Source organism: Copadichromis virginalis, linkage group LG17, assembly GCF_057382275.1.
Source record: "Copadichromis virginalis isolate Kocher_CV1m ecotype Utaka linkage group LG17, C_Virginalis_male_GT1.1, whole genome shotgun sequence".
In the NCBI taxonomy this organism is placed as follows: domain Eukaryota; kingdom Metazoa; phylum Chordata; class Actinopteri; order Cichliformes; family Cichlidae; genus Copadichromis; species Copadichromis virginalis.
In genome coordinates, this window is record NC_140634.1 from 47501 (window position 1) to 55000 (window position 7500).

Genomic DNA, 7500 nt, shown 5'->3' on the forward strand with positions numbered 1-7500 from the left:
GTCCATGCCCGATGTGAGTAGCAGCAGGGCCAGCGCGCCCAGGAGCACATCTTTTTCGACCGTAAAGGAGAGAGGAGGCCGACTCTCTGCCTCGGCTAAATGGAGAGGGAATTTCAGAAGGGCCAGGGCACAAGCATGGACCTTTTTCAGCTGTAAGGGAGGCAAGAGCAAGGTGTGATGTAGGTCCCCGGGGCCTGCTGGAGGTCCAGGTCCATGCCCGATGTGAGTAGCAGCAGGGCCAGCGCGCCCAGGAGCACATCTTTTTCGACCGTAAAGGGAGACAGGAGGCCGACTCACTGCCTCGGCTAAATGGAGAGGGAATTTCAGAAGGGCCAGGGCACAAGCATGGACCTTTTTCAGCTGTAAGGGAGGCAAGAGCAAGGTGTGATGTAGGTCCCCGGGGCCTGCTGGAGGTCCAGGTCCATGCCCGATGTGAGTAGCAGCAGGGCCAGCGCGCCCAGGAGCACATCTTTTTCGACCGTAAAGGGAGACAGGAGGCCGACTCACTGCCTCGGCTAAATGGAGAGGGAATTTCAGCAGGGCCAGGGCACAGGCATGGACCTTTTTCAGCTGTAAGGGAGGCAAGAGCAAGGTGTGATGTAGGTCCCCGGGGCCTGCTGGAGGTCCAGGTCCATGCCCGATGTGAGTAGCAGCAGGGCCAGCGCGCCCAGGAGCACATCTTTTTCGACCGTAAAGGGAGACAGGAGGCCGACTCACTGCCTCGGCTAAATGGAGAGGGAATTTCAGCAGGGCCAGTGCACAAGCATGGACCTTTTTCAGCTGTAAGGGAGGCAAGAGCAAGGTGTGATGTAGGTCCCCGGGGCCTGCTGGAGGTCCAGGTCCATGCCCGATGTGAGTAGCAGCAGGGCCAGCGCGCCCAGGAGCACATCTTTTTCGACCGTAAAGGGAGACAGGAGGCCGACTCACTGCCTCGGCTAAATGGAGAGGGAATTTCAGCAGGGCCAGTGCACAAGCATGGACCTTTTTCAGCTGTAAGGGAGGCAAGAGCAAGGTGTGATGTAGGTCCCCGGGGCCTGCTGGAGGTCCAGGTCCATGCCCGATGTGAGTAGCAGCAGGGCCAGCGCGCCCAGGAGCACATCTTTTTCGACCGTAAAGGAGAGAGGAGGCCGACTCTCTGCCTCGGCTAAATGGAGAGGGAATTTCAGCAGGGCCAGGGCACAGGCATGGACCTTTTTCAGCTGTAAGGGAGGCAAGAGCAAGGTGTGATGTAGGTCCCCGGGGCCTGCTGGAGGTCCAGGTCCATGCCCGATGTGAGTAGCAGCAGGGCCAGCGCGCCCAGGAGCACATCTTTTTCGACCGTAAAGGGAGACAGGAGGCCGACTCACTGCCTCGGCTAAATGGAGAGGGAATTTCAGAAGGGCCAGGGCACAAGCATGGACCTTTTTCAGCTGTAAGGGAGGCAAGAGCAAGGTGTGATGTAGGTCCCCGGGGCCTGCTGGAGGTCCAGGTCCATGCCCGATGTGAGTAGCAGCAGGGCCAGCGCGCCCAGGAGCACATCTTTTTCGACCGTGAAGGAGACAGGAGGCCGACTCACTGCCTCGGCTAAATGGAGAGGGAATTTCAGAAGGGCCAGGGCACAAGCATGGACCTTTTTCAGCTGTAAGGGAGGCAAGAGCAAGGTGTGATGTAGGTCCCCGGGGCCTGCTGGAGGTCCAGGTCCATGCCCGATGTGAGTAGCAGCAGGGCCAGCGCGCCCAGGAGCACATCTTTTTCGGCCGTAAAGGGAGACAGGAGGCCGACTCACTGCCTCGGCTAAATGGAGAGGGAATTTCAGCAGGGCCAGGGCACAGGCATGGACCTTTTTCAGCTGTAAGGGAGGCAAGAGCAAGGTGCGATGTAGGTCCCCGGGGCCTGTTGTCGTACCATAGGCACGAGTGGTGTGTGTGTGTGGCAAAGAGTTTCTGCGCAGTGTACCAGGGGCACGGGGAAAGGTTGTTGTACCATAGGCACGAGAAAAGTTGTCGTACCATAGGCACGAGAAAAGTTGTCGTACCATAGGCACGAGGAGAGTTTGTGTGGCAAAGTGCTACTGAGCGGTGTACCAGGGGCACGGCGAAAAGTTGTTGTACCATAGGCACGAGGAGAGTTTGTGTGGCAAAGTGCTACTGAGCGGTGTACCAGGGGCACGGCGAAATGTTGTTGTACCATAGGCACGAGGAGAGTTTGTGTGGCAAAGTGCTACTGAGCGGTGTACCAGGGGCACGGCGAAAAGTTGTTGTACCATAGGCACGAGAAAAGTTGTTGTACCATAGGCACGAGAAAAGCTGTCGTACCAGGGGCACGGAGGAAAGTTGTTGTACCATAGGCACGAGAAAAGTTGTCGTACCATAGGCACGAGGAGAGTTTGTGTGGCAAAGTGCTACTGAGCGGTGTACCAGGGGCACGGCGAAAAGTTGTTGTACCATAGGCACGAGAAAAGTTGTTGTACCATAGGCACGAGAAAAGCTGTCGTACCAGGGGCACGGAGGAAAGTTGTTGTACCATAGGCACGAGAAAAGTTGTCGTACCATAGGCACGAGGAGAGTTTGTGTGGCAAAGTGCTACTGAGCGGTGTACCAGGGGCACGGCGAAAAGTTGTTGTACCATAGGCACGAGAAAAGTTGTTGTACCATAGGCACGAGAAAAGTTGTCGTACCAGGGGCACGGAGGAAAGTTGTTGTACCATAGGCACGAGAAAAGTTGTCGTACCATAGGCACGGGAAAAGTTGTCGTACCATAGGCACAAGCAGTGCGTGCGTGCGTGCGTGCGTGCGTGTGTGGCAGTTCTTCTGCGCAGTGTACCAGGGGCACATTTCAATGTGCTTTCTGGAGTACCAGGGGCACGAGGATTTTGCCAGTGGTGTTCTGCTTTGTTAGTGGGAGGGGGCTTAAGTGTGGGTCCCCGGGGCCTGCTGGAGGTCCAGGTCCATGCTAGATACGTGGTACAGGGTAACTGCAGGAGGAGGGGGGGGGTAATGTGGGTTCACGGGGCCTGCTGGAGGTCAAGGTCCATGCTGGATATGCGTTGGAGCGTAACTGCAAGAAAGGAAAGCTAGTGGGGGAGTAGAGCAGGGGAGTATGTGGGTCCCCAGGGCCTGCTGGAGGTCCAGGTCCATGCTAGATATGTGGCACAGGGTAACTGCAGGGGGGGGGGTAATGTGGGTCCACGGGGCCTGCTGGAGGTCCAGGTCCATGCTAGATATGTGGCACAGGGTAACTGCGGGGGGGGGGGGGGGGGGGGGTATTGTGGGTCCACGGGGCCTGCTGGAAGTCAAGGTCCATGCTAGACATGTGGTACAGGGTAACTGCAGGGGGAAGGGGGGGGGGGGTAATGTGGGTCCCCGGGGCCTGCTGGAGGTCCAGGTCCATGCTAGATACGTGGTACAGGGTAACTGCAGGAGGAGGGGGGGGGGGGTAATGTGGGTTCACGGGGCCTGCTGGAGGTCAAGGTCCATGCTGGATATGCGTTGGAGCGTAACTGCAAGAAAGGAAAGCTAGTGGGGGAGTAGAGCAGGGGAGTATGTGGGTCCCCAGGGCCTGCTGGAGGTCCAGGTCCATGCTAGATATGTGGCACAGGGTAACTGCAGGGGGGGGTAATGTGGGTCCACGGGGCCTGCTGGAGGTCCAGGTCCATGCTAGATATGTGGCACAGGGTAACTGCAGGAGGAGGGGGGGGGGGGTAATGTGGGTTCACGGGGCCTGCTGGAGGTCAAGGTCCATGCTGGATATGCGTTGGAGCGTAACTGCAAGAAAGGAAAGCTAGTGGGGGAGTAGAGCAGGGGAGTATGTGGGTCCCCAGGGCCTGCTGGAGGTCCAGGTCCATGCTAGATATGTGGCACAGGGTAACTGCAGGGGGGGGTAATGTGGGTCCACGGGGCCTGCTGGAGGTCCAGGTCCATGCTAGATATGTGGCACAGGGTAACTGCAGGGGGGGGGGGGGGTATTGTGGGTCCACGGGGCCTGCTGGAAGTCAAGGTCCATGCTAGACATGTGGTACAGGGTAACTGCAGGGGGAAGGGGGGGGGGGGTAATGTGGGTCCCCGGGGCCTGCTGGAGGTCCAGGTCCATGCTAGATACGTGGTACAGGGTAACTGCAGGAGGGGGGGGGGGTAATGTGGGTCCACGGGGCATGCTGGAGGTCAAGGTCCATGCTGGATATGCGGTGGAGGGTAACTGCAGGAGAAGGAAAGCTAGTGGGGGATTAGAGCAGGGGAGGATGTGCGTCCCCGGGGCCTGCTGGAGGTCAAGGTCCATGCTGGATATGCGCTGGAGCGTAACTACAAGAAAGGTAAGCTAGTGGGGGACTAGAGCAGGGGAGGATGTGCGTCCCCGGGGCATGCTGGAGGTCAAGGGCCATGCTGGATATGCGGTGGAGGGTAACTGCAGGAGAAGGAAAGCTCATGGGGGATTAGAGCGGAGGAGTATGTGGGTCCTCGGGGCCTGCTGGAGGGCAAGGGCCATGCTGGATTTGTGGTGGAGGGTAACTGCGGGAGAAGGAAAGCTAGTGGGGGAGTAGAGCAGAGGAGTATGTTGGTCCCCGGGGCCTGCTGGAGGTCCAGGTCCATGCCCGATGTGAGTAGCAGCAGGGCCAGCGCGCCAAGGAGCACATCTTTTTCGACCGTAAAGGGAGACAGGAGGCCGACTCACTGCCTCGGCTAAATGGAGAGGGAATTTCAGCAGGGCCAGGGCAAAAGCATGGACCTTTTCAGCTGTAAGGGAGGCAAGAGCAAGGTGTGATGTAGGTCCCCGGGGCCTGCTGGAGGTCCAGGTCCATGCCCGATGTGAGTAGCAGCAGGGCCAGCGCGCCCAGGAGCACATCTTTTTCGACCGTAAAGGGAGACAGGAGGCCGACTCACTGCCTCGGCTAAATGGAGAGGGAATTTCAGAAGGGCCAGGGCACAAGCATGGACCTTTTCAGCTGTAAGGGAGGCAAGAGCAAGGTGTGATGTAGGTCCCCGGGGCCTGCTGGAGGTCCAGGTCCATGCCCGATGTGAGTAGCAGCAGGGCCAGTGCGCCCAGGAGCACATCTTTTTCGACCGTAAAGGGAGACAGGAGGCCGACTCACTGCCTCGGCTAAATGGAGAGGGAATTTCAGCAGGGCCAGGGCAAAAGCATGGACCTTTTCAGCTGTAAGGGAGGCAAGAGCAAGGTGTGATGTAGGTCCCCGGGGCCTGCTGGAGGTCCAGGTCCATGCCCGATGTGAGTAGCAGCAGGGCCAGTGCGCCCAGGAGCACATCTTTTTCGACCGTAAAGGGAGACAGGAGGCCGACTCACTGCCTCGGCTAAATGGAGAGGGAATTTCAGCAGGGCCAGGGCACAGGCATGGACCTTTTTCAGCTGTAAGGGAGGCAAGAGCAAGGTGCGATGTAGGTCCCCGGGGCCTGTTGTCGTACCATAGGCACGAGTGGTGTGTGTGTGTGGCAAAGAGTTTCTGCGCAGTGTACCAGGGGCACGGGGAAAGGTTGTTGTACCATAGGCACGAGAAAAGTTGTCGTACCATAGGCACGAGAAAAGTTGTCGTACCATAGGCACGAGTGTTGTGTGTGTGTGTGGCAAAGTGCTACTGAGCGGTGTACCAGGGGCACGGCGAAAAGTTGTTGTACCATAGGCACGAGAAAAGTTGTTGTACCATAGGCACGAGAAAAGCTGTCGTACCAGGGGCACGGAGGAAAGTTGTCGTACCATAGGCACGAGGAGAGTTTGTGTGGCAAAGTGCTACTGAGCGGTGTACCAGGGGCACGGCGAAAAGTTGTTGTACCATAGGCACGAGAAAAGTTGTCGTACCATAGGCACGAGAAAAGTTGTCATACCATAGGTACGAGGAGTGTGTGTGTGGCAAAGTGCTACTGAGCGGTGTACCAGGGGCACGGCGAAAAGTTGTTGTACCATAGGCACGAGAAAAGTTGTTGTACCATAGGCACGAGAAAAGCTGTCGTACCAGGGGCACGGAGGAAAGTTGTCGTACCATAGGTACAAGCAGTGCGTGCGTGCGTGCGTGCGTGCGTGCGTGCGTGCGTGCGTGCGTGCGTGCGTGCGTGTGTGTGTGTGTGTGTGTGTGGCAGTTCTTCTGCGCAGTGTACCAGGGGCACATTTCAATGTGCTTTCTGGAGTACCAGGGGCACGAGGATTTTGCCAGTGGTGTTCTGCTTTGTTAGTGGGAGGGGGCTTAAGTGTGGGTCCCCGGGGCCTGCTGGAGGTCCAGGTCCATGCTAGATACGTGGTACAGGGTAACTGCAGGAGGGGGGGGGGTAATGTGGGTTCACGGGGCCTGCTGGAGGTCAAGGTCCATGCTGGATATGCGCTGGAGCGTAACTGCAAGAAAGGAAAGCTAGTGGGGGAGTAGAGCAGGGGAGTATGTGGGTCCCCAGGGCCTGCTGGAGGTCCAGGTCCATGCTAGATATGTGGCACAGGGTAACTGCAGGGGGGGGCAATGTGGGTCCACGGGGCCTGCTGGAGGTCCAGGTCCATGCTAGATATGTGGCACAGGGTAACTGCAGGGGGGGGGGGGGGGTATTGTGGGTCCACGGGGCCTGCTGGAAGTCAAGGTCCATGCTAGATATGTGGTACAGGGTAACTGCAGGGGGGGGGGGGGGGTACTGTGGGTCCTCGGGGCCTGCTGGAGGGCAAGGGCCATGCTGGATTTGTGGTGGAGGGTAACTGCGGGAGAAGGAAAGCTAGTGGGGGAGTAGAGCAGAGGAGTATGTTGGTCCCCGGGGCCTGCTGGAGGTCAAGGGCCATGCTGGATATGCGGTGGAGGGTAACTGCAGGAGAAGGAAAGCTCATGGGGGATTAGAGCGGAGGAGTATGTGGGTCCTCGGGGCCTGCTGGAGGGCAAGGGCCATGCTGGATTTGTGGTGGAGGGTAACTGCGGGAGAAGGAAAGCTAGTGGGGGAGTAGAGCAGAGGAGTATGTTGGTCCCCGGGGCCTGCTGGAGGTCCAGGTCCATGCTAGATACGTGGTACAGGGTTAACTGCAGGAGGGGGGGGGGGTAATGTGGGTTCACGGGGCCTGCTGGAGGTCAAGGTCCATGCTGGATATGCGCTGGAGCGTAACTGCAAGAAAGGAAAGCTAGTGGGGGAGTAGAGCAGGGGAGTATGTGGGTCCCCAGGGCCTGCTGGAGGTCCAGGTCCATGCTAGATATGTGGCACAGGGTAACTGCAGGGGGGGGGGGTAATGTGGGTCCACGGGGCCTGCTGGAAGTCAAGGTCCATGCTAGACATGTGGTACAGGGTAACTGCAGGGGGAAGGGGGGGGGGGTAATGTGGGTCCCCGGGGCCTGCTGGAGGTCAAGGTCCGTGCTAGATATGTGGTACAGGATTAACTGCAGGAGGGGGGGGGGGGGGGTAATGTGGGTTCACGGGGCCTGCTGGAGGTCAAGGTCCATGCTGGATATGCGCTGGAGCGTAACTGCAAGAAAGGAAAGCTAGTGGGGGAGTAGAGCAGGGGAGTATGTGGGTCCCCAGGGCCTGCTGGAGGTCCAGGTCCATGCTAGATATGTGG